At 45.3% G+C, this 27,073-nt stretch overlaps 1 long non-coding RNA gene across 4 annotated transcripts in view; it reads left to right on the forward strand.

The window, feature by feature from the left end:
* The window catches only part of LOC133369254 (uncharacterized), a 141,209-nt gene that overhangs the window by 103,173 nt on the left and 10,963 nt on the right, over positions 1–27,073 (forward strand). For 3 of the 4 annotated variants that reach the window (XR_009758848.1, XR_009758847.1, XR_009758849.1), the window contains one exon: positions 847–2,724. The exons of the other annotated variant lie outside the window; for it this stretch is intronic. This is a non-coding gene — a long non-coding RNA (uncharacterized LOC133369254). Of the gene's footprint in view, positions 1–846; positions 2,725–27,073 lie in introns of those variants that run through there. 4 annotated transcript variants of the gene reach the window in all.

Consider the following 27,073-nt stretch of genomic DNA (forward strand, 5'->3'; position numbering starts at 1 on the left):
AGGAAACAGCATCATTAGACTAATAAAGAGTAAATAAAGCAGTCAAGAACACACAATTCTTTCAGTTAATCAGGCAAATTCAAGGGAAATTAACTCCTCCCCACCCCCAGACACACTTATTCGTGTGCCGGTACATGCCAGAGAATCTGTACAAAACATAGAACCCCCACCCCCGGTCTGCCATGGTCCCTAAAAGTTGTTCCTGGTCACTTACGATGCTTTGCAAGATATTCTTTGGAGGATGAATTGTTTTGAGCTTATTATTCTGAATGGGCACTTCAGTGTGTCCCTGTTTTCAGGTGGGATTCGATCACATTTTGGCAAATTCAGCTTGCACAATTAAAGTTGATTTGGAGATCTTGTACAACAAACTTGCTTCCTCTGCCAGTCCCTGCAAAATATGACTTTTAATGGTAAGGAAATCATAGGAAAATGTGCTGCAAAGTGTGGGGTAACATTTGCTTGACACAGCTTCATATAACCTCCTCATAAACAAATCGGAAGGAATGCTCAATAAATAGCCAACGTTGTTTCACCTCTCTGCAAACTTCATGCAAACAAATCAGGATGCATGCTCAATAAACCAGGCATCTTGGATCGGCCAGTGATCAAACCCTTGATCCCCTTATAGCCCAGGCAGATGATTACTTTCAGGAGGGATGGCCTGTGCTCTTTCTGAGTGGCACCCTCCTCCATCCAGCAGCTGAGGGGGACTTTCTACGCTCCTCTCCAGTGTTTTAGGAACAAGTGCAGAGACTTTTAGAAAGTTGTGCATTGTATTCATGTGGTTTATTTCAGCATTTCTACATAGAATTATTTAATTGATTGTTTAATCAATTTCCACAGCCCAGGAAGAGGAAGTAGAACTTGAAGTGGCTAATTTTGGAGCTCCCCGCTCTGCACGTGTGAGCATCAGGCTGTGCCATCCTGCACACTCCAACACACATTCCCGTCACCCCTAAACGGGGCTTTCCTCAAACAGCCTCTCCAGATTTTGAAACTCTTCCACCCTCTGCCGTGCATTGGACCTCCGTGCTCACTTGTTCCACGTTTGTGCTCTTCCTCGACCCAATCCTGGTCTCAGTGAGGCTCTTGAGAAGAAGTGACCTAAAAGCGAGCGAGCGAGCAAGCAGCGAGTTGAGCTAAGACCACGCAGTGCATTCAAAGTACTTACAAAGCTCACAAACAGTGATATGGAAAATGAAATTAGCAGCAGAAGTATTAAAATATTGATTTATTTTTATTTTTATTTATTATTCAATTTATATACCGCCCTTAGCGAAATAGCTCTCAGGGCGGTGAGCAAGCATTCCTAGACCAGGCTTTGCCTATCAATAATTCAGTTTACCTTCAAAGACAGTGTAAGATTTTGGACTTTGCTTTAACATGTTTTCACTTGGCATGATGGGTTTGGGTGTGTTTTTTAATTCCTTCTGAGCAGGAGGTCTCTGGCAAATAACATTCATTCTTCTGTGGTCAGTAGCTGGAATTTGCTTTGAGTGGCTTCATAAAGGGAGGGAAAACTTGGGCGAGGGCTGTGGAGCCTTGCTTGGGACGAGGAGGTGCTCTGGGCTTCTCCTTATCCTCGGCCAAGTCAGGAGGGTTGTATGCATGTGGGGCTGGGGAATGATATTTTTGGCAGCCCCCCGGAGCTTTCAGAAAAGATTGGGAAGAGTTGTGTCATTCATTGCTAATGGTGCTATAACAAATCCCCGGGAGAGGGTCTGATGATGCTGGCGCACAACAACCACTTTCCACACAGCAGCCTCAATGATACTTGTGGAGGCACCATTGAGAGAGGCTCAGAGTGTATGTTGATGAATGCCTTGTGGTGTTGTGTGTGCAATTGTGAACATCATCTAAGCCTTCCTGCCCCCTTCCTAAGCGAGGCTTGTTGTTCCCCCTTGTGGGCAGGAATGGGCTCCTAATCCAGTGCAGGCTGGTCCAACAGGGCGAATGGGGGGCACTGCCCCACCAATCACAGCCTGGCTTCAGCCAGCCCCCACCTGCCTGTCTTCTGACTGGCAACCAATCCAGGGGTGGCTCTGCCTCCTGCCCCAGTGAGCACCAGCTGCCACTGCCCCTCTTCCACGCCCATTGAAAAGGGACTCACAGGCCAGACCCCAGCTGGCTGTGTGCCTGTTGCCTGCAGCAAGGTCCAAAGGAGAGTCCCTCAGGGCCAGAGCACTGTGGGCTTTGTGTGTGCATGGGTGTACCTGCACCTGCACTTGCTTGACAAGGAAGAGCCGCCTCCATTGGTGATCAAGTCCTGTTAAGAAGGGCATGGAGCCACACACTTTCCAGATGAAATCTGCTGAATTAAATCTGCATGTTAGACTTTTATCTTACAGGCATTTTTTAAAAACCTCTCTTGCTGTGGAAAGTGGGGGAAAGCACAAAACATGTAACCTGAGCATTGCCCCAGGCAACATACACAGGAGTGGGGGAGAGATAAACTGTGCTTATGCATCACACACACACACCCATGTGTGCATATGTCTGTGGCAGAGAGGTACATGTGGAGATTTGGGAAGCTGCTGACCTTTTTTTCTGCAAGATCATATCCCTTGCGAGCAACCCACTCATGCTTAAATTATTAGCTAAGGCTGTTTGCTCAAGGTTTCCTGACTGCATTTTGCTGGGAGGTGTTGGGAAATTCTTTGCTGTATTGCCATGTAATCTGCTCTTGCCCTTTTGATTTTTTTTTAATTTTTAAAAAACTGTTATGGAGTGGTGTTTCCTGATTCCTTTATTAAAATGTGTAAAGTTCAACAATGTTTGAGAAACAAGCACTTAATTTTGCACTTAGTTAAAAACTTGCATAAGATTCTTTTTGAAGAGGCTCAAGAGCCCTGCCCCATTTCTCACATATTTTAAACAATCCCATACAGATATCAGAAGCCCCACACTAGCCAAATCGGTTGTTTCCAAGGAAGCAATTAGCATGGAGAGCAATTTATAAGACTGATGCAGGGAAAGGGGGGGGGAGGAGAGGAGAGCACTTCCCCAGATCCCCCCCTCCCCACTGCTTTGAAACTGTCTCCAGGAAAAGAAAAAGTCTGTTGTGAAGGAAGTGAAGGCTCAGTTCTTGAAGAGGACAAAAGAGAGGCAGGGAAATTAGTTCAGGAGTGCCCTTCTTTCCTCTGAAGTAGCACTGGAGCTCCATGGCTCTTGTGAGGAAAAGTCAAGTAAATTATCATTTTGTGACATCTCCCTCCTCTGGGCAGCTTTTGCCCTATTGCACATCAGTCTGCTGCTTTTGAGGGCTGGAGGCATCTTGCAAGCAGCTGGATGCCAGCTCTGACCCTGGATGAAAAGACAAAGCCAGGTTGGAGAAGAGGCCAGAGAAGAGCCCCCCGCCCCCCCAAGGGCTGCCAACAGGAGTAACCAGAGGAAGCTCCTCTCTCCAACCTACTTCCTCGGGCCCAGCAAGAATGCAAGCTTCCTTTCTAACCAGAAAGAAAGCAAGCTGAGCCCTGGCTTTTGCATGTGAAAAGAGACTTCGAAGGGCTGAAGGGCAACCCTTGGCCCCAATCCACCTGCTAGAAATAGCTCCCTGCTTTCCCACCTGTGTAAGTCAAATGAAAAAGCCACTCGGGTGAGGATATTCCGGAGGGTCCATCCAGACAGGCGTTTTTATTGTGGGATCAGAACTCCTCATGCATGCATGTTTTTGCAGCATCCACTTGATGTTGGCATCAAAATGCCAGCTTGCATTTCCCCCACCCCATTGAATCCAGATTTACCCTTTCCATGGAAAATCCCATAGGTTTGTTTTTTTAAACAAACACCATTTGCCATTTGCAATTTCTGTATGACTTGTTTGCAGAAATCTGCACTAAAATGCTGGCGAATTTTCATAAGGATTTTTTAAAAAAACCACAAATTGCTGTGGAAATGTGGAGAACCAAATTTAAGACTGAAAAAATGAGAGACGTGAAATGGGCAGATTCCGCCATCCTGATGAACAGCTTCCTGTTTGCTGCTGCGCATCTTTTTCCATTTATTTGCAAACGTTTCTGTTCCACCAAACACTACAAAATATCAAGGCAGTGAACAACATAAAGGTCTCACAATAAAGTTATAATCAGTATTAAAAATAACAAATGCATGGATCAAATGAATTATCAACTTAACAGCTTTAATTTCTTCAAGGCTTCCTAACGTGGTGTGCGGGTGGGAGTTTTTGTTAAGGTGTGAGCAATTTGAGATGGAGTTTTACCTGCAGAGGGCGCCCTTTCTCTACAAAATCAGTAACAATGCAACGCTCCTTGTGAACCTAAAACATCATTTGAATTAATAGAACATGTATTTGCATGTGTAAAAATCATCAAATCATGAAAGGTCTAATTTCCCTCCCCCCTCCGTAGCATATTAGGCTATTTGAAATAACAGGTGATTAAAAAGTAGAAATGCGAAGGAAGGGTGTGCCTGCATGTCAGAAGAAGAGAGCGATTCCCCACAGTCCTTTCCCCATCATGTTAGTGGACATGATCAGAGAATAAACTTATCTGTGAATAAAGAGAATGATAAGATAATTAAGAATGACATTATTATTGTTATATAATTATAACAATAATCTATTATTTAATAATCCATCAGATTGTTTAAAATAACAGGGATATCACAAAGCTACGCTAAAGTTAGATTGATAACTGTCCTTGCTTAACAACTATGCAAAGAAAACAAAGGCTTCTGTCAGTAGGGTTAAGCATACAAGCATTAATGGGGGGGAATTAAAGCAAATATTATTAAATGGAAACAACAGAAGTGATATTTCTTCCAAGAATGTTTGCTATTGTGGATGACACACTATGTTTTAAAATGAAGTGCAATGTCCCTCCTCTGGCATCTGAGCTCTAAGCAGAGCTATCCCAATGAAATCCTCAACCAGTCCAGCTTCTGTCCGTCCCCCAAGGAATCCTGTTTTCTTCTGGACGCCAGAGCCAAAGGTCAGTTTGTTTGCAGAGACAGGCCACAGCAAAGGCTGTTCCAGGACACAGACAGCGAAGCCAAAAGCATTCAGGACTAGGAAGGAACACCTTTCCTTTCGTTCTGGGCTTTCCAGGAGTTCCGTTTTAGAAAAACTATTACTTTAAAAATCTTGCTACCAGTAAATAATAAGTAGGACTGTTTATTCCCTTATCTGGTCCTTCGTTGCCAGTACATGTAGTGGATATTGTAGAATTTGGGGTCCTTTGGTGTTGTGCATATTTAGGGGTGAGGGAGAAATTTAGTTCAGTTCACATTTTAATTCAAATCTACCTAATTTGTACTTCGGGAACAATATGTGAGCCAAAATGCATCTTTTCTTTGTAATTAACTCTTTGCTGAATTTTGTATTTGCCCTTCCAAACTCTGCACAAAAATGTGTATAAAAGGGGAAAGTGTGTGTAAAAATGCATATATTTGTGGAAATAACATATAAAATGCATTATATTAGAGGTGATTGCTTGGCTGCATACAAATGTATATATTAAAAGAAATACATTCTAAAAAGCTGGTGAATTTTCAAGATTATTTTTAAAAAGTGCAAATTGATGTGGAAATGTGGCAATCTTAACTTAAAGATGGAACAATAAGAAACTAAGAAACCAAAATGGATGGATCAGCCCATCCCTGTTCATACTGCTAATTCATAATTTATTCCTTTTTTAAAGAAAAATATTTAGTTACATTTCTAAATTAATCAGTCTTTTCTTCATGATAAACTACCAATAATTTAAAGGCATTTTCTATGCATTTTTTCATGCTGAATTTCAGTTCCATTTTCGAAATTAAAAATACAATTGTGACTGTGCATTATAGATACCCTACGTACTGAGCGAATCCATTAAAAAAAAGAGGAAGAAGCAAAACAGTAGGTCAAGAATAGTGGCTTAAAGAAACTATTGTGAAGAATTCTTATCAATTTTCAAAATAAAGTTCAGTTTGTTCTAAGTAAGACAATATGTTTAGAATAATTTTTTGTTTGGAAACCATAATCAGCAAACTCCCAAGCTTGCAGAAATGCTCCATACTCTGTTATTCAGAAAGAGTTAATTTATGTAGTGTTTGAGCTTTGGGGCTTGAAGAGAATCAGCAGCTTCTTTTGACTTGAAATGTCATCAGTGGGATTATTGTAATGAAAGTTCCTTCTGTTTCCGTTGTCAATGCCTTCTTGGCAGGTTAGTAATGCAACTCCTCAGGCTGAAACTAAGCGTGGCACTTAGTTGTGCTTTACATTTTGTTTAACAACTGAGTTGGTATAATAATCCCATAGTCGCATTTTTAAAAATAGTTGGTGGGGAAAAACCTTTCTGAAGTCAGGATTTCCACATATAGATTTGCCAGTTTTATTTTTTGTTAAGCAAGGGACAAATTTATTTTGAAAAACTAAACATATACTTTAATTATGATCATTATTGGAGAGGTTAGAAATTCAATATGTGAAAAAATGTTTTCATTTTTAAGTTTGCTACTGTGAAATCTCAGCTGAATGTACAGATCCTTTTCCATTTTGGAGGGAAGGGCTGTTAATTTTTTATTTTTGTATATCTTGCTACTGTTATTGACAAAAATATAACATTATTATTTTTATTATTATTATTAATGACAAAAAGCAAATGGTTTAATATGCATTCAGCTATTAAAATTATATGTCTTTCACCCATGGATGTTTCGGCTTATTTCCAGTCATTTTTAAAAAGGTCCTCTTTAACTACATTCTTGACAGGTCTGGTTCATTTTGACTTCCATCTGCAAGTTCAGGCTCCGAAATGGTCTTTTACTACCTTTACTGCCTCTCTCATTCTTCTCTCACCCCCACCCCCCAAGTGGCTAAATTCTAAATCTCTCTGCTTGCTGCTATGTCGCGTTCCCAGTTTTAATTTTGCATTCATTGCAGTTGTATGGAAAGTGCCTCTTTTTGCCCCTTTCCTTTCATTTGGAGATTAAAGGCAAATGCTGAAATGCATCAAAAATAAATAAGGTACTGCAAAGCTCATTCATCACCATCTCTGGTTTGCTGGGCCTTTGTTTCTGTTTCATGCTGTGCTTCACAGTACATTTCACAAGCTCCTTTTCTCCCTCTCACCCTCTTCTGCTGTTTGTAAAAATCCGAATATTTTTGTAGGGCTTACAATCACATTGGGGTAGGGCACGTTGCCCTGACACAAGCACAGATTATTCGGGCCTAACCCTGAACGGTGTTTTGACTATTAAATCAAAAATGCAATTGTTACACAGCCCAAAATGCCTTTTTAAAAAAATATATATATCTGGAACCAGGAATGAGAGTTCCTGGTGGCAAAGCCATCCAGTTCAGACATGAGCATCAAAGCTGTGCCAGAAGACTGCTGTGGTTAAAAGCAAAAGGCCCAAGGAGCCTCCCCCTCCCCCCCCATGCATCCATGGCCCAGTTCCACACCCGGGCATACGGGAGATAGGTTTGCTACTGGAGCATGATGTAATGGGAACTGAGTCGAATCGAGGCACGACAAAGGTCCCTTTGCTAAGCAGATTTGTCTATATGCAGTCCATGGTTGGCCTACAATGTGTCCAGTCCATGCCTAGCGGAATGCCCGTGCCTGAAGCGAAGGGATGGTCTTCTTCTTCTTCTTCAGTTTTATTCTAAATCTTTGTCTTTGCTTTAGTTCCCTTCCCTCCACCCCCGTCCACCTAGAGCTCTCAACTGTATTCTCATGTAGGTTTCCTTCATCCCTTGGATGGTAATGAAATGCAATTTCTGGAGAGCTGAAGACAGCTCGCACAGATGGAGGGAGAACTCCCTGGCCCCTCAGATGTTAGTCTAAGCAGCTCCCAGATCAGCAGCTAGAGATGGTTCCTGTGTTTTTTTTGGGGGGGGGGTAACTCGTGGGCTTTGCTTTATTGTATGACTTTGCCAGGCATCCATCTAGCTATCTCAAAGCAGAGTATATTTTAGCAAATGGAAATTGTTACATTGACCCGCCTGCAATCATATAAAGAAATGACAGGAAAGATGTCAAACCACCTCTTTGTAGCAGGATGCAGCAAAAAGGGATTTAAAAAATGTTTTTGTTTTGAAAAGTGCACTATTAGAAAAACAAACCAGCCTCCCTGCAGATGAATGGCAGAGAAATGGTTAAACTATGCCCTGGCTGGTATATGAAACCCTCCGTCCTCCTTTGCTGATGGAGAGGTTGACCAGTGTCAGGCCAGCCTGATGTGTTCCGCATACCTTCATTGCATCATAAATAAAGCAGGCGGATTCCTTTTTTCTTCCCAGGGTGTAAAAAGCGCTAGGCTGGGGACTGGGGGTGTCTGCCTGATGATTTGGAAAGGGGACCAGAGAAGAATTAAAGGGGAAGGCGGGGGGGGGGACTAAGAGGAGCCAGCAAGCGAGCTTTGCAACTGCTCTATGAATCTCTGGATGGCAGCTGAGAACAATGGAGGGAAGCAAGCAATTACCTCCAGTCCTTTCCCTTATCCAGGCGCAGGAAATATATTCCTGCTTGAGATTTCCCCCTTTTTATATCTCTAATTCAATTCTTAGAGGAAGGCGAGGGAAGATATAACAAAGGGAGGGGGGTCTGTCAACCAGGCCGATTTGCAATTGCAGGACCCAACTCTCCCCCCTTGCAGAACAATCCCTCGGATTCTGCGCCCCGGCAGGCTTTGAAGGGAGTCTCTGGAAAATGTGCCTCCCTCCCCCTTTCACAAATTCTCTGCACACACTGAATTGTTGGCGTGTTCCTTGGCCTGCAGGAGTTTATTCTAACCTGCAAACACTGACCCCCCATACACATCACACCAGACTGCAGCAATTAACGGCCTTTTGCTAATGGCTTTTTAGCCTGGGGAAGTAAGGGTAACGAGAGTTTGCTGCTGAATTCTGCCCCCCCCCTCCAATAATCCATGCATGTCATCCCATGCGGACATGAGGAAGCATGGGGGAGGGGGCTTCTGGAAGTGACGCTCAGAGCTCCTTTTGGGTTGGAAGGTGTTGCTTCTTCTGTATGTCCTTAAGGTGGGAACGAAAGTGGGCGAGAGCCATTTTGGAACAGAAGGGGCAAGGTGGGGCTGAAGGGAAATGTGCAGGCCTGCAAGATGGAAACGCTGCTTTCTGCATCACATGCCAAAATGGTTCATCACATGTTGTTTGTGAGAGCCCCTTGGTTGTCAGCTGGCTGGCTGGTGGGCTGCCCCCGCCCCAGGAAAGAGGTTGGCCATGTTCCCCCTCTTATGGAGAGAGGATCTGCATCCACCAGCCAGCCACCCAGTCATGCCTCCCACAGTTCCCTCACCAGGGAGAGCGAGAGTGCAGGTGCAGCATCCACATATGTCCATGTGAGGCCACCTCCAGGGGCGAGATTTTTTAATCCACCTTTTACTGGGAAAGAGCATTCTGGGAAGGACACACAAACTTTGGTGTAGGGTGGGTTATAGATGCAAGGTTATAGAGTGGCCGTTCATTCGGCCAGATAGGCGGCCTAAAAATAAAATTTTATTATTATTATTATTATGCACAAAAACACCCAAGCGGCTGATGAACACAAACTCTGGCAAAAGAAATGCAAGAAGACAATAAGGGATGCTAAAAAAGAATTTGAAGAGCACATTGCTAAGAACATAAAAACCAACAACAAAAAATTCTATAAATACATTCAAAGCAGGAGACCATCTAGGGAGGCGATTGGACCCTTGGATGATAAGGGAGTCAAAGGTGTACTAAAGAACGATAAGGAGACTGCAGAGAAGCTAAATGAATTCTTTGCATCTGTCTTCACAGTGGAAGATATAGGGCAGATCCCTGAACCTGAACTAACATTTGCAGGAAGGGATTCTGAGGAACTGAGACAAATAGTGGTAACGAGAGAGGAAGTTCTAGGCTTAATGGACAATATAAAAACTGACAAATCACCAGGCCCGGATGGCATCCACCCGAGAGTTCTCAAAGAACTCAAATGTGAAATTGCTGATCTGCTAACTAAAATATGTAACTTGTCCCTCGGGTCCTGCTCCGTGCCTGAGGACTGGAAAGTGGCAAATGTAACGCCAATCTTCAAAAAGGGATCCAGAGGGGATCCCGGAAATTACAGGCCAGTTAGCTTAACTTCTGTCCCTGGAAAACTGGTAGAAAGTATGATTAAAGCTAGATTAACCAAGCACATAGAAGAACAAGCCTTGCTGAAGCAGAGCCAGCATGGCTTCTGCAAGGGAAAGTCCTGTCTCAGTAACCTATTAGAATTCTTCGAGAGTGTCAACAAGCATATAGATAGAGGTGATCCAGTGGACATAGTGTACTTAGACTTTCAAAAAGCGTTTGACAAGGTACCTCACCAAAGACTTCTGAGGAAGCTTAGCAGTCATGGAATAAGAGGAGAGGTCCTCTTGTGGATAAGGAATTGGTTAAGAAGCAGAAAGCAGAGAGTAGGAATCAACGGACAGTTCTCCCAATGGAGGGCTGTAGAAAGTGGAGTCCCTCAAGGATTGGTATTGGGACCTGTACTTTTCAACTTGTTCATTAATGACCTAGAATTAGGAGTGAGCAGTGAAGTGGCCAAGTTTGCTGACGACACTAAATTGTTCAGGGTTGTTAAAACAAAAAGGGATTGCGAAGAGCTCCAAAAAGACCTCTCCAAACTGAGTGAATGGGCGGGAAAATGGCAAATGCAATTCAATATAAACAAGTGTAAAATTATGCATATTGGAGCAAAAAATCTGAATTTCACATATACGCTCATGGGGTCTGAACAGGCGGTGACCGATCAGGAGAGAGACCTCGGGGTTGTAGTGGACAGCACGATGAAAATGTCGACCCAGTGTGCGGCAGCTGTGAAAAAAGGCAAATTCCATGCTAGGGATAATTAGGAAAGGAATTGAAATTAAAACAGCCGCTATCATAATGCTGTTGTATAAATCTATGGTGCGGCCGCATTTGGAATACTGTGTACAGTTCTGGTTGCCTCATCTCAAAAAGGATATTATAGAGTTGGAAAAGGTTCAGAAGAGGGCAACCAGAATGATCAAGGGGATGGAGCGACTCCCTTACAAGGAAAGGTTGCAGCATTTGGGGCTTTTTAGTTTAGAGAAAAGGCGGGTCAGAGGAGACATGATAGAAGTGTATAAAATTATGCATGGCATTGAGAAAGTGGATAGAGAAAAGTTCTTCTCCCTCTCTCATAATACTAGAACTCGTGGACATTCAAAGAAGCTGAATGTTGGAAGATTCAGGACAGACAAAAGGAAGTACTTCTTTACTCAGCGCATAGTTAAACTATGGAATTTGCTCCCACAAGATGCAGTAATGGCCACCAGCTTGGACGGCTTTAAAAGAAGATTAGACAAATTCATGGAGGACGGGGCTATCAATGGCTACTAGCCATGATGGCTGTGCTGTGCCACCCTAGTCAGAGGCAGCATGCTTCTGAAAACCAGTTGCCGGAAGCCTCAGGAGGGGAGAGTGTTCTTGCACTCGGGTCCTGCTTGCGGGCTTCCCCCAGGCACCTGGTTGGCCACTGTGAGAACAGGATGCTGGACTAGATGGGCCACTGGCCTGATCCAGCAGGCTCTTCTTATGGTCTTATGTTCTTTGCCTGTAGGAAAGACCGAGCTGGGGTCAGTTGGGGGGTTTGGAAGCTGGGCTCCTTCTAGGAGGAAGGGCGGGATATATGTTTAATAAATAAATAAATAATAAAATAACAAACTTGAGAAGCAGTGGATGAATTGAAGGGTATGGAAGGGCATTCTCACATGGGAGGCTTCTTAGCTACTTGTGTGCACTAATGCTAAAAAGCAACAAAAAGAGGCAGTTTCTTTTTAATGCCTTTCCTACAAGTTTTGAAATTTGAAATGACCACATGGACAATAACTGAAGTGACATGACATCTTGGCACAGTCACCCCTGTAATTCAGAGCATGCCAGAGACCCTGCGCCACCCCTGACTGTGGCATGCCGTGACCTTTCCATTCCACACTAAGGACTTATCCACACGGGAACATTACTTCATACTAAAGATGCTGTTTTTAACTTCTGTTTTCTGTTTGCACCATCCACAGTAAGGGCTCAATGTCAGTGGCAAACACAGTGTTTTCTGTTTACACTAGGGGCAAGGATCAATCACACAGTTTCCTAATGACCACACCCTCTAATTTAACATTTCCACTCCCTCTGGTTGCCTGGCAACCGAGCATGCTCAGTTTGTTCAACCAGCTGCAGTAGGTTCCATTTTTAAAAAACAACAACCTGGAAGTGCAATTATTTGTATTTCCACTGGTATGATACAGCTGAAATACAAATCTTTGTTTGAGCAGTGTTATGCTTTTGCACACAAGTTAGGGGGAAAAGAAAAATAATGGCATTGTTTGCAGCAACATAAAAAAGGCCAGCAGAACAGAGGAGAGCAAACAGAAGTTGCTTGTCAGCCCACAGGAAATGAAATGAAAGAAGGGAGGAGGAGATAGTGGGCGTGAAGAGGGGAACAATTGACATACCCACATGCTCTTAAGCAAAGAATCTGCAAGAAGGAGTGCAGTGCAGTGCAGTGGAAATGGGCTTTCCTCCACTTTTCGTATTGTCAGTGGATTGGGTTAGTACAGATTTACAGGGGGGAAACTGCATGATAGCTTCTGTTTGCCAGTAACATCATGTGAACCATGCGAATGAAAAGGAGATTTGAGTAGCACCAAACACAGTAAACTACCATGTAGATGAGCCCTAAATGTTTGGAACCTTGAAGGAAATCATGACTTGTGCCCAACTGGCTCCTTTCCATCCCGGGATTATCTTCAGGTTGATTATGTTGAGCCGCCTTCCACAGCCTGGTGTCCTCTATGTGATTTGGACTACACCAGGAGTAGCCAATGCGATGCCTTCTGGGGTGGCTAGACTATAGCTCCCATTGTCTCAGAAGAGTTGCTCGTGCTGCCTTGGGCTAAGGGGAACCGGAGTCCAACAACTTGGGAAGTTGGGAAGGCCTTAAATCAGCTGGATTCTGTTTAAAAAAACATGCTTTGTTTTGTGGAATTCTTTTTTTGTTTTAAATATAACAATTTTACTGATTCTAAATACCTTGGTTAGACTTGAAACTATCTTGCCATCAGAGTTGTCTTCTGAAGCCATGGGGATGAAAATATTTTTTCCTTTTTCTCTAGTTGTACTTTTATAGATGGAGCGAAGAGAATAAGAGCCTTAGGGGGAATTTAGAAGAGACTTTGGGTATTGAGCCCTCACCTCTTCTGTGAGATAACATAGTTTTGCAAATCTGCACAAGACCTTTGTTTAAACTCCCCCTGCAGGGGGAGGGGGAGAAGGGTGCCTGATGCCTCGACACCCATTGCCTCTGCTTTGCATAATGCTCACCTGCGTCACTGATATTAACCTTGAAGTGATGGCATTATGACGGCTGTTTACAGTGTGAGGCTGGTGATGGTAATCTTGAAAGGGATTAATAAAAGAAATTAAACGATGGAGATATTAATGCTGCCACCAACAAGCAACAGTACTTGACAGCCTCAGAAAAGGAACAGCTTGCCCTTGCAGGCCTGGAGAGAGAAGGGGGGCGGGCGGGGGCCCAGCATAAGAACTCCAGGCAGGCACTTCAGCCCCATCAACCTGAGGCTGAAGAGGGCATTTCCTTTGCCATCCTCTCCTCTCGCATGTTCTTTATTTGGCGTTGTTCATCAGGGCCCTCCTGAGCTGCTAAAGATGTGCTATGTAAGTGCTACAGTGGGGGGGGGAGAATCTCAGACCTGGGGGCCAAATGCATCCCTCCAAGCTTCTCTCTGGCCCTCAGGACTCTGTACAGGTCACCCTTCTAGCCGGCCACACTGGCCTTCCTACTTGGCACCGGCCTTGAGTATGTGTGCCTAGCTGGGTGGTGTCCCTGCGCTCTGATCATTTGCTTGCCCCACGGAGGCCAGAGAAGGGCAGAAACTGGACTACTGGGCAAAGGCAACATTTACATGTGTTGCTCTACTTCCTTTTGCCTCTGGCCCTTGGCCCTGGAAAGAGTTCCGCTCTCCTCCTCTACAGGGTGGTGCACACAGCCAGCCTTCTTCTGCCAACATGATGCTTTTGCCATGAGTGGACGTTGCTCAGGCTGACTAACTGCTGGCATGCAAAATGGCAGGTTCTGCTTAAGGCGGCTAGCGTGGCTTCCACAGGCAGGAACCACCACAGGCCACTGTGTCTTCACCTGACCCACCAGTGATGCTGGGACAGTCCATGTGCCCTTTGTTAGCCCATCTGGCCTCGCCTGCCACATGCACTTGCCTCAGTTCCACTTCTCCTGCAAAAACCAGCTCTTTCTTCTCCTGTGCCGTAGGTGCCCATGGACATGATTGTCCCTCTCTGGAGAACCACCTCCTGCAGCCAGAAGAGAGTCAATCACAAGTCGGAAAGTCCCACAGATGCACTTTGTGCCTTCAAGTTGTGCCACCCTGGGCTCCTACTGGGAGGAAGGGTGAGGTATAAATAATAATAATAATAATAATAATAATAATAAAAGCTGTGCAAAAATGGAAATAGCCTGCCTTCAAGTCAATCCCGACTTATGGCAACCCTAAGAATAGGAATTTCATGGTAAGCGGTATTCAGAGGGGGTCTACCATTGCCTCCCTCTGAGGCTAGTCCTCCCCAGCTGGCTCTTCCTTGTCTGCAACTGCCCGTTGGGGGGCAACTGGGCTCCTTGGGACTGTGCAGCTTCCCCACGGCTGCACAGGTGGCAGGGCACGTCACCCCTGAGCCACTCACAGTGGGGGTGATCTTTAGCTGGCCCTTGACACCCAGGAGACACGAGCGGGGATTTGAACTCACGGACTCTGGACTCCCAGCCAGGCTCTCCTCCCCACTGTGCAATTTTATTGCTGAGAGTCACAGCACCCCAGCTTCCCTGGTCCTGTGCATGGCGCTGCCGGTAAAATGATTTATTTTTCTATAAGACTGCCTTCCACCATACAGCCTAAAAATCCTCCATGTGTCTCCAGAGGACACCTCAAAGCAGCATAGAACTTGGCCAAGGCATAGGTTGGTATATTAAAGAATAACTGGGACTACAAGGATTTGAACGGAAATGTAAAATTTTACTAAAAGCAAAACTAAAACAAAAAAGTTCTTAGGAAAAAGGTTTTATACAGGCATAATTATCACACATTGCACCATGGAGCAAACAGAACAAATAAACCAACACAATCTGTTTCCTCTCTCTCTAGTCACAAGCCATAAAGCGACCAACTTGTGTCCACTAGCCATACTTTGCGCCCTCCAGTGCATGTTTCTTCCCAGCAGGAGCTCAGGGTGGCAAACAAAAATACTTAAAACACCCCAAAACTCCTTAAAAAGAGACTTTAAAATATATTAAAACAAAACATTTTTGAAAGCCATTCCAGCAGAGAGGCAGACAGTAGCTGTTATGTGCAAAGATGGCTGCTACTAGAGTGGAATCTGGTCCATGACGTCAGTGCATGTGCCTGTTTGCTAGACTCCCTCTAGTCAGAGCATAATGGCAAGCAAAATTTGACCATATAATACAAAGCACTGAGAATCTGCAATATTTTGTGTATTTATTATTTGATTTATATCCCACCCTTCTTCCCAACAGGAGCTCAGGGCGGCAAACAAAAGTGCTAAAAACACATCAAAACAATATTTTTAAAAGACCTTAAAATACATTAAAACAAAACAACTTTAAAAACATTTTAAAACATCTTAAAAAAGGGTTAAAAACATATTGTTTTTCCAAGGTATTAGCTGTCCCTAACAATTTTGTGTCATCTGCAAATTGGATAAATGTTCCCTGCACCTCCTCATCCAAGTCATTAATGAAAATGTTGCAGAGCGCTGGGCCCAGAACCGAGGCTTGCGGTGCCGGCAGGTTTAGGATGCTCTTCCTGCCCTTCCTGAGGGCTTCCTGGTTGGCCACGGTGGGAAGCGGGATTGGGCCTTTCTGGACTCATCCAGCAGCAGACAGCTCTCCTTGGCTTGGTACAACCTGTCTAGCTGCTTTGTTCTTCTGTGGATTTAGCGCCCCAGTGACTGGATTCCATGTGGAGGACACGCACAGACACCCTGGAGCAAAGGAACGAGCCTGCTCTGGGTGGACTGAATCCCAGCTAAGGATTTTTCGGGACCCAATTTAAGCAGATCACAAACTATGAAAATAGTTCAGCCAATAACTGTCTGAAAAGTGGGATAAAAATCACTGTGCATAAATGGCTGGGGGGGGGGAGCTGTTTGGAAAACAGAATCCCAAATGAAGCAGGTGGGCAACATGTGGCAGAGGGCAGAAATAGGAAAGGGGGTCTTGCTTCTCCTCCCCCCGAATGTTCCCTCCCTCCCCCTCCTCTTTCTGGTAGTCGGTTACAGCTGGCCAACAGCTTGGGTTTCTCACAGGGAGACTGGAAGTGAAGCTGTAAATATAGCAGCGCCACACACCTGGAAAGACTCATGGCCCCCTTGACCTCCATGCTGGACTTGGGATTTGAGCATGTCTGGAGGGTGCAGGGAGGAGTGGGGGGAAGGCGAGGGGGACACAGACCCCTCGGGAGAAGGACAGCAAATGTGCCTGCCCAGGGCCAGCTTATCACTTTTGCAACTGCCTAACTGGAGCCACACAACTACACACACACACACACACACACACACACACACAGCTGTTTGGGGGCTGCCAAGGGGTGTTTTAAGTGTCTGAAGAATAGAGCGAGAATAAGATGTGCTCATCAGTACAAGCTGACTCTCAGGAACACCAGAAGGTGCCTTATCCCGAGACACACCATCCCCATCTAGCCCAGGAGTGTCTACACTTAAAGGCGCTGACTCAGAGACATGGAGGAGGAAAGGCAAGGCAAGGAGCAGATGTGCATGGTGCCGGCCCCTGAGCATGGGGAGGGGGGGCAGGCATGGGGGAGGTGCTGTGGGGCAAACTGGCCAATGGGAGAGGCGACGACAGGACGGAAGTGCCCTCCCTCCAACTGACAGGGCGTTCCTGGTCTGTGCCCTGGAATCTGCCTAAACAAATTCTCTCAGAAGACATAAACCTACTGAAGAAATACTGTGCGTGTGTAGGATGTTGAATAACAGTGTGTTCTTTTGAAAAGATCCAATCCCATTTTCCCCAAAAGGCAGCAGACTGATAATAAAGGTGAATTCTAGAAGAGCAGCTGAATTAGCAGCAATGCAAAGAGTTCTGTAGCACCTTGAAGAGTGGCAAGGTTCTTGTGGCATGAGCTTTACCCATCAAAGATGCCATCAGCTCCCAACAATGCCCTTCTCCCATTGGCACAAGGCAGCCTGGAAGAGAAGAAAGGAAAATGGAAATATATGGATAGCTCTCTCTCTGCGTGTGAAGTATATTCGTCTCCTGGGACATTCTGTCTCTGACCTTAAGGCAGTGAAACTCATCATTAACAAGCTGGACACTATACACTTTATGCTATACTGAAAGGGCTGTGGATGGTACTCTCACAACAAAAAATCTCTTCCATTTGGAGCCACCAAACCATGTTTTGTAGCCATGGTTTGATGCCCCAATGTCTGCACTATTTCCTGCTTTTATATCTCACAATTCAGTAACCAGGGTGTGTGTGCTTTGTGTTTCTCTTCTCCTTGCCTCTCGCCTTGTTAATCTGGCTTTTATGCCCCTGTACCTCTTGGCACATATACTTGCCACCAGCAATGTCCCCTTCATGCATCTGATCTAGCAAGCCCTCCTTACTCTTCTCAAGCTCAAAAGCTTGTATCCCAATAAACAAATTGGCCTTGAAGTCTGAGAACCAGCAGGGCCCTTTGTCTTTTTCATAATAAGGAGTACAACTCATTGTTGATTTATTAATACGTGTGCAAATCTCATCTATCCTTCCAGTACTTAGAAGAGGAGTGGAAAGGGAAATAAAAATACTCTGGGTGAATGACTGGCTATGAAGGTGATGCCAACATGAGACATTTGGATTCTGGGACCGTGGGCTACACTTCCTGGAAGATGGACTGCTGACGGGTTGCCCCTCACAAGGACTGGGAAGAATGTGTTTGGCCACAGCATGGATAAATTCATCAGGAGAGCTTTAAACTCTGGATCTGAAATGAACTTGCAATTTAAGAAAAGTATGAAGGAGAGTTTTGGGGGCCCTCCATTTTAATGCAACTCTAAAGTTCGCTACAGCAAAGGGAGCCACAACAAAATCTGAGGAGGAGGGGAGATTAAATTACAACTGAAAACAGCCTTGCCAAAGTACACAAGGAGTGGCGAGGTGGAGAGAAGTTGTGCAGGCTGACCAGTTGTTGCAGATGGCCAGTAATGTAACCTGAGGTGAGAAAGAGCAGTCAGGTGGCAAAGCAGGCTGGCAGATGGGGCTGCCCCTCAGCCCTGGATGTTGGTTCCACAAGGGAGTCTCCAGCGTTCCCTCTTCATCCAGCCATCGTAAGGTTGCAGATCTCTGTCCTGCCTGTAGGCTTCGCAGCAGCCTATCACCATTCCTCTCAATAGGCAGGAAGCTCCATGCTCAGTTGACAAACGGCCCCCCCCAAGATACACATGGCGTTTAGGGCTCTGAATCAGGCAGAGGCTGGAGCAGGGACCCTCAAATACAGGTGATGATGAGGCTCACCTGGCTGAAGCAGTCTGACACTGCTGCTGTTTCAAATGTCTCTGTCACTTTTATTTTCTTAATTCTAGTTGGCTCTAGTTTTTGTAAAATGTGTGATTCTGCCAAAAGGACGGATAAAAACACTTAAACCAGCCTCCCCCCAGTGGTTGCCCTCCAGATGTTTGGGACTACAACTCCCATCAGTCCCAGCCAGATGAGTTTTGTACTCCAGAACATCTCCCCAAGTTTGGGAGAGGCTGACTTAGATAAAATAAGTACGCTGCAAAATCTTTTATGGCCCTAATAGGATTTGCAATGCAAGTTGCCATACTCATTTTACAGCTGGGGAAGGAGGAGGGTGAGCACAACTCCAGGTCTGAGTCAGTCCTGCTGGATGATGTCTCAGCTGTGCTCCACTGAAACTTCTGGGCCTTAGAATCTCACTGGCCTCTTCAGCTGCTGGGAGGTCCAGAAAGGCCAACCCCCCTGGTGCAGAGGAAGCCCAAAGAGGCACCTCCAAGGACCTGGGACACAGGCCGGGGAGGTCTTTGGGGTGAGGGTCCGGGTGGGTGCGCAGGGGGTCACTGCTCGGAATGGCGGTGGCGTGGAAACACTGTCGGCCTTGTTCCTGCTCCCTCTTCATCACTTTGCTGTATTTCTGGGGTCCATCGCTGGTTTTGTTCAGCCTTCCGAGCCAAGGGAGCTCACCGCAGGCAGGAAATCAATTCTTTTTATCGTTAACCACTTTAGTACTTACAGGAGCTCTTTTCATTCACAGACCCGGGAACTTTGCAGGAAGTTTCTGAGATTTCCCGGCTGTTGTAGAGTAAGTCTGGGGATGGCAGGCTGAGACCCTCCAGTGCCCTTGGTGGTGGCGGTGGCGGCGGCAGCTGCTCCATGGAATCCCCACCGTTGCCTGCTGCTGCGGTACATCTTGTGCCACCAACCTCCACATGAGGCACACAACATGCTTGCTGGCAGACTGCCCGGGCTTTGCAGGAAGGAAGTCTCAAGATGGGCCCCAGCAGCAAGCAGCACAGGCCTGAGCTCTGGGCACGGAAGCCCCATTAAAGAGAACGTCCTCAGCCTGAAATCCCCTCCCTTTGGGGTCACCAACCTTTTGGGGCCAGTGGGCACATTTGAGAGTGTGCCCCCTCTGGCTGTTGTTCCCCCCCTGCGAAAGAGATAAAGAGAATCAGGCTCTGGGCACACTTGTCTCTTCAGAAGCAGGGAAGAGGTTTTTCAGGCTGTGTTTTAAAGCAACTCTGCCCTTGGCTAGCCACATCTCCTTTCCCCTCAGCTGACTTCAGACTTTTCAGCACTGCCCACAGCAAAGTGTTGGGCCAATCACTGCCTCTGTCTGAGCCTACAGCAAAACGTTTTCATTGGCCGCACCTGGAGGGGCAACTGGTTGATCTACCAATCAGTTGCAAAATCTGTCTGCAGCTGAATTAAAAAAAAAACGCACTAGAGCTGGTTTCCCCCATGTGCCTATAGGGGTCAGCTATCCTTTTTATTCCCATATGGTGTCCTTGTAATGTTACTATGATGGCATATATTGTACTTATTTTGCATGTTGTATCTTAGATGTATTTTGATGTTTTGAGTATGATTTGCTTTTGTGGTCTCTTGTTGTTTACTTCTGTACATTGTTTATTGTTTACTTATGCTATTTTAAATGTGGAATCATTATTATTAGTCATTATTTTGAATGTGGAATTTGTATTTTATTTCTTATATTGATTCCCCTTTTGTTGGGATATGTAAATCGCGCAGAGATTTCTGTTGAAATATAAATTAGCTAACTAAATAAAAATAAGATTTTTTAATTTGCCAGTTGGAATGTAGATTCCACATTTATCTAAACTTTATATGTTTTGAACTGCGGATTTTATAGTTTCTTTATGGATTTTTTCTTTACTATTGCTATTATCTTATTCTGATGTGGTTCTGAGCTGTTCTGAGCAGCATGTGCCGTGTGAAAAATTGCGTGAAAATCACCATGAGACAATGATGATGAATTTGGTCTGCTGCATTCCCTCTCTGGAAAAGGCCCAAAGCTCACCTGGGCCACACTTCATACATGATAGCCTGTACAATTATTTTTATATTATTTATTATTTATTACACTTATATACCGCCCGACTAGCAAAAGCTCTCTGTTTTCCTGCATGGAGAAAAAGCCAGGAACGGCCCTTCTGACTCAGCTGGGATTGCCCCTCCCTAGACTAGGCCTGCCAGTCTCATCAAAACTCTAATAAAAATTGAATGGAAAACATACAGCTTTGGGGACAATGAATCCACAGGAGATTTCCTTGCCGGTCAAGGATTTCCAAGCTATCTTCCTGAAGGATCAGGAGGAAGAGAATATGTTGGAGAGGGTATGGTTTTGATAGCCTTAATAAAAAGACATCCAAAAATACCATTTGCTTTTTAATTTAAACCTCAAGTTAATTTTTTTGAATATTATAAAAAAATGCTTATTGTAGCCTAAACCTATCAATCAGTAAACTGAAACATGCAGTGGCAGGTTTAGGCAAGTACATAATTCCCTTTCTTGTTATGGATGCCACAATTCACAAACCTCAAGCACAAACTTAAACACATTTCCTCAGAAGTCAGTGCCGATATGTTCCGTAGGCTTACTCCCAGGTATGTGTGCACAGTCCGAACTGTAGCCCTAATGGATACAAATATTTAATCTGAGAGTTTTATGGATTCAGAAGAAGGGATATTAAAACTATTTTTAACTGGTTTCATATATGGAACTGTTTTTAAATGTTCTGTACGTGGAACTTTTTACTGCTTATACACTTTTCTTGTTTTATGGTTCTAACTGTTTTATTTGTTTTATCATTGCATTTTTCTACTCCTCCCCTTACCAGACCTTATGGTAAGGGTTGGGTAAGAACTCTACCAAAGTTCACTAGAGACCCAGGTGACCTCCGTGGCTAGGAGTGCCTTTGACCAGCTTTGTCTGGTAAGACAGCTGCGGCTGCTTCTGGACCGGGATGGCCTGACCACTGTTGTCCCAGCATTGGTAACCTCCAGGCTGGATTACTGTAATGCGCTCTATGTGGGGCTGCCCTTGAGGTTGGTCTGGAAGCTCCAGCTGGTGCAAAATGCGGAGGCGAGACTGCTCACTGGGGCAGGGTATCGCCAACATGTCACCCTGCTGCTGAAAGAATTGTACTGGCTACCTATTAGCTACAGGCTAAGTTCAAGGTTCTAGTCTTGGTGTACAAAGCCCTACGCAGCTTGGGACCAGGACACCTGAAAGACCATCTTATCCCTTATATACCCAGCAGATCACTGTGCTCTGCAGGTGAGAGCCTCCTGCAGATACCATCTTATCAGGAGGTCCGTTCTGCACAACACAGGAAGTGGACTTCTCCCCTTAAATTCAGTATTAGGTGTCATCTCTGCTATCTTTTCAGTGCCTGCTGAAGACCTTCCTCTTTCAACAAGCCTTTTAAGTAGAGACCTTATCCCAGTCTGTGTCTGTGTTGGAATTGCTTTTTAAGATGTTTTTTAAAATATTTTGTTTTAATATATTTTAAAGTCTATTTTTATGATGTTTTAAAGTGTTTTTAGTGCTTTTGTTTGCTGCCCTGGGCTCCTGCTAGGAGGAAGGGTGGGATATAAATGAAATAATAACTAAAGAAACAAAGAAACAAATCTTCCAGGCCCTTTTGCCTGTCTGTAATCAGATGTCTTTGTGCAAGCCCTTGATTACAAAATCCAAGGAGACACTTCTGCTTGCGCAGGGCTGTTGCGGAGTCTCCTTCCGGCCACCGAAAGGGTCCCACAACTGTCTTGAAACCAGTGATTTGATGTAGGTCTGTGTGCGCGTGCGCAAAGTATGTATTTGCTTTGCATGCAGAAGGTGCCAGGTTCAATCCCTGGCAGCAGGTAGGTCTGCGGAAGGACTCCTGCCTGAAATCCTGGATAGCAGCTGCCAGTCAGTGTAGACAATACTGACCTAGACGGACCAACGGCCTGACTCAAAGCAAAGCTGCTTCCTATGTTCCTGTTTCAATTGGTCCTTCATTCAGATCAGAACCATGAGGACTAGAATCTTATTCTGAAGGGAAGGGCAGAGGCTCAGTGGTGGGACATCTGAGTTGCATGCAGCAGGTCCTAGATTCAGTCCCCTGCATTATCAGGTAGCACTGAGAAAGAAAGACCCCTCTCTGAGATGCTAGGGAGCTACTGCCAGCCAGTGTAGACATCACTGAGCCAGTTGGACCAATGGCCCTGACCCAGGATACGACAGCTGCCTGAGAGGAAATGTCCTCTGCTCACGCAGCAGGATGTTTGGCTCCACACCTGTGTGTTTTATAAACTGCTCTGGAATGCATGAGGCAAGCAAAGGCCACCCGTCTGAAATACATTTATTTATTTATTTATTGAATTTGAACCCTGCCTTTCCTCCCAAAAGGAGGGAAATAAGCGCATAATTAAATTTGTGCAGACCCTTGTGCTGCTGCTCCTGAGATTTTGAGGCTGGGCAGGGGACAGCCGGTGGGAGCCATTTCCACGCTGGTGCCCCTCCCAGGTGGGCTTGCTTGGTGCCCCTTCTGGCTCCCTTGGATGCATGTGCCAGGCAGAGCCCTCCTGCTCTTTGAGGGTGCTGCTTAATAGGCCTGAGGAGCCCCTTGGCTTGGCCTCGTCTGCTGCTGTGGCCGGGCTTAGCTCGCTGGGCCAGAGAGGGTTGGGCAGCCCTGGCTTTCTTGCATTTTGTTGGCATTGGAGCGTTTTCTCTATCAGCTGCTTTGAGGCCACTTGGTGGAAGGTGGGATCATACGATTGCTATCAATGCACAATTAAGATAAACGCCTTGCAAGGGGCATGACATTAAAGTCTCCCTCTCGCTGGAACCCTCTTGGCCCTTGCACCTGGATCCCCTCTCCAGCAGGCCAGAGCCATTTCTGAGTCCTTTGGCTAGAAAAGTGTGCTCAGCCATACACATTCCCCCCAACTGTTTTTCTTTTTTTGGGGGGGGGATTCTGCAACGTGTTATTCCTACCCTCAAACGGTGCCCCTTGGCCCCCACATTTCCAGGGCCTCTCCACTTCCCTCCAATCTCTCTCTCTTCTGCCGTTCTCCTGCATGAGGGACAAAACATCATCTTTCTGAGGGCAAACTACCGAGTCTCTGACCTCCATTCAAAGTGCTGGCTCTCACAGCCCTCGACTGCTCAGCAGCCCAGAATCTAACAGAATGCCACTCCTGACTGGAACATATCCAAACTCTGCATTCGTTATCAGAGGCCCTTCACTGAGTCCCCTTCTGAGAGGCGTTCAGAGGGTGATGAGGAGGCTCAGGGCATTTTTGGTTGTGGCCCCCCATCTATGGAATTGGCTCCTCAGCGAGGCCCACTTGGCACCAACGTTAACACCCTTTTGATGCCATGGTAGGGCATACCTCTTCTCCCAGGGAAGTTTGAGAGCATGTGACTGATGACCTTGCTTCTTGCTGTTTCTGTGTCACCTGCATCGGTGTCTGTGTGTGTGTGATTGTTGTTTTATTGTTACACATGATGTTTGTTACTTAACTGTGTATGTAAGTCACCTAGGGATGTTTTATATTAGGCAACAAATGAAATTAATCCCAGGGTATGTGAAGGCACATATGTAAGTCGCCTTGGGTTTCTATGGTGAAAAGAAAGGCGGGGTGTAAATGTAATAAATAAATAATAATAGATCAAATCACCACCAACACCAGATGCATTGTACGGTGACCTGCAAATGGGCAAGCTATTTCATGCTCACATCTTTTGTCCCAAGCGGCTGATGTCTAGCACAGGCCCTCCTTTAGGTCAGCCTTCTCCAACCTGGTGCCCTCCAGATGGTTGGACTACAACTGTGATGGATGGGGCAGATGAGAGTTGTTGTCCAAAACTTCTGGAGTGCACAAAGCCAGGGAAGGCTGTGTTAGGTTGACGTGGTTTGGTATTAAGGCCTCCCAGTGTATTCAGGAAGAGATCCGAGCAGGTAGCAGCACAGGGCACCAAGCCTGTCTCTCATTACTGTGCAGGTGGAACAGGATAGGGCTGCGTCCTGGACTGGTGGCTGGCTATGAGCACTCATCACAGGCAGCAGGCTCAAATAAATCATGTTACGGTAGCCCACGCTACAGGTCACAAATCTTCTTGAAGATAAAAAGGAACCCTTCCTGGCCGTGTCTGAAACATAATTTCCATGTGCTTCCTGTTATAAAAGAATGGATTCCATATTGGAAAACTTATCAACATGCTTGGGCCAAGACAGAGAGAGCTACCAGCATGTGGAGATGACCCCTTCCAGATGTCCTCCCAAAACAGCCCTTAGACCTCCTTATTGCCAGGGTTTTTTTTTTTATTTTGGTTTTTGGTTGGTCTGGTGGCTGTAGAGTGCTCAGAGGAGAGGCTTCAAGTAAATGCTGATCAATGCAGAGAATGAAAGTAGAGGTGTGGGAAGAAAAGGGTTGGGAAGGAGAGGTGAGCGAGAATCAAGGATCCTGAGTCGTTGAATCACCTTCTTCTGCCAGCTGCTCCCTGGATGCTTCCAAAGGACCATTCCAGCCAGAATGTTAAATGGGGCTGGTTACAGGGATCATACAACTCCCTTGCTGCAACAGCTCCACTGGCTACCAATCTGTTTCCGGACACAATTCAAAGTGCTGGTTATGATCTATAAAGCCCTATGCGGCTTAGGTCCAGTCTATCTGTCAGACCGTATCTCCCTATATGAACCTGCCCGGACCCTGAGATCTTCAGGAGAGACACTTCTCGCAATCCCAACACCTTCACAAGTGCGACTGGTGGGGACACGAGACAGGGGCTTTTCGTTGGCTGCCCCTAGGCTCTGGAACTCCCTAGGGAGGCAAGAATGGCCTCATCTGTGCAGTCCTTCCGCTGACAGCTAAAGACTTTTTTCATCCGGCAGGCCTTTGGAACTGAAGGCTTTAAGGGTAGTGATTGAAGAGGGTGCTGTATGTTATTGTTTTACTTGTATGCTCTTAAAATGGCTTGCAGTATTTTAAGTGTATGGCTAATTGGTTTTAACATCTTAATATTTTAATTCTGTTTTAATGATGATTTCTATATGTTTATATGTTCTTAATGATATGTACTTACTTTTATCTGGAAGCCACCTTGAGTTCCAGTTTGGAAAAAGGGCAGGGTATAAATAAAAATAACAACAACAACAACAACAGTAATAATAATAATGGAAGGTAGGGGAAAGTTCTGTTACTACTCTTCGCTGAACATAAAATGGTAAATACTTGCATAAATTCCCAAAGCCCCAGGACACGACTGGGATTTTGAATAAATGAATTAATACATTAAAAAACACACAACAACTTTCACTATTTGTGCAGTTGGCAACCATAGAAATGGCAACTGGAAGTCAGACTTCACATGGGTTGTTTGGTGAGCAACATGTGAGCATTTATAGCCAACTCCCACGTTGGGCCAACCCCCTTGTTACTGGGCTTCTGGCAGAAATCTCTTACTTAGGAAGGGGGGGAGTATAGAGGAACTATAAAATACGAAGGGGAAGGATATTGTGAGTGGAGTGGCAATGTTACAACTGTTTTTTCCCGAGAAAAAACTCAGTGAGTGAAGCCCTTGCATGGTGAATCTGTTACTGTTTGGACATGGGTTTAACCGTGTTCTTCTGACGGAGGCTGGAGATATCACCTAATGTTTGGATGTGAAGTGAACCCAGACTTCGCACAGTGTTAGCAACATAAGAAAATGTGGCCAAGCCACTAAAGGGAAACAGATGCATTTTGAATGGAATACCTGCCTGGCTGCAGTATCTAATCAGAAAGACCCTGGGATGTAGAAGCACACTGAACAGTAAGAAGCGAGGGGGGGGGAAGAAATATTTGGCATGTCCTTTGTTGAAATTCAATCCCCACCTCCCCAACCAGGCCCAGGAATTGCCTGCAAACTTTTCAATCAGTTTTTTAGGATACAGTGAATTTTGTCATAATTTTGTCAACCAGAACCAGATGTGCTTTTTCTTTTGACAGTGTGGAATAACAAAATCATATTTGTTCAAACCACAAGGCAGGTAATAAATAACTGTGGACACAATGCTGCAGCTTAGCATTCTTCAAACGGGGTAATGAATATTGCTGAAACATTTAATTTAGGAGGTAAAGTCAGTTTTTGAAGAGAAAGCCACCTGAAACCCTGTGGCTTGATAACGTTTCCTTTTCTGTCGGGCCAAATCCAGGCCAGAAACCTGGGGCCAGAACAAAGGGGCAAACCTTTGGGCAAGCATACACCTGGCCATGATCCTGCAGAGCCAGATGGGCAGGAATTGCTCTCTTTGGGAAGAAGAATCAACTCTCAGTGACAGACAACTGTACAGCTGCAATTGCAGGGACATTCCCTCCTAATTCCATCCTGGGTAACAGAAACTTCTCTTCGTGACCCTTAGCCAGGCTAATCTTCCAGACATGAGAAAATGGTCCCCACTTAGCCGTGGATGGGCAATAGACTGAAGCACTAAAATGTCCACTTGGAGCTCAA

The sequence above is a fragment of the Rhineura floridana genome, chromosome 13 (genome assembly GCF_030035675.1).
Source record: "Rhineura floridana isolate rRhiFlo1 chromosome 13, rRhiFlo1.hap2, whole genome shotgun sequence".
Classification (NCBI taxonomy): domain Eukaryota; kingdom Metazoa; phylum Chordata; class Lepidosauria; order Squamata; family Rhineuridae; genus Rhineura; species Rhineura floridana.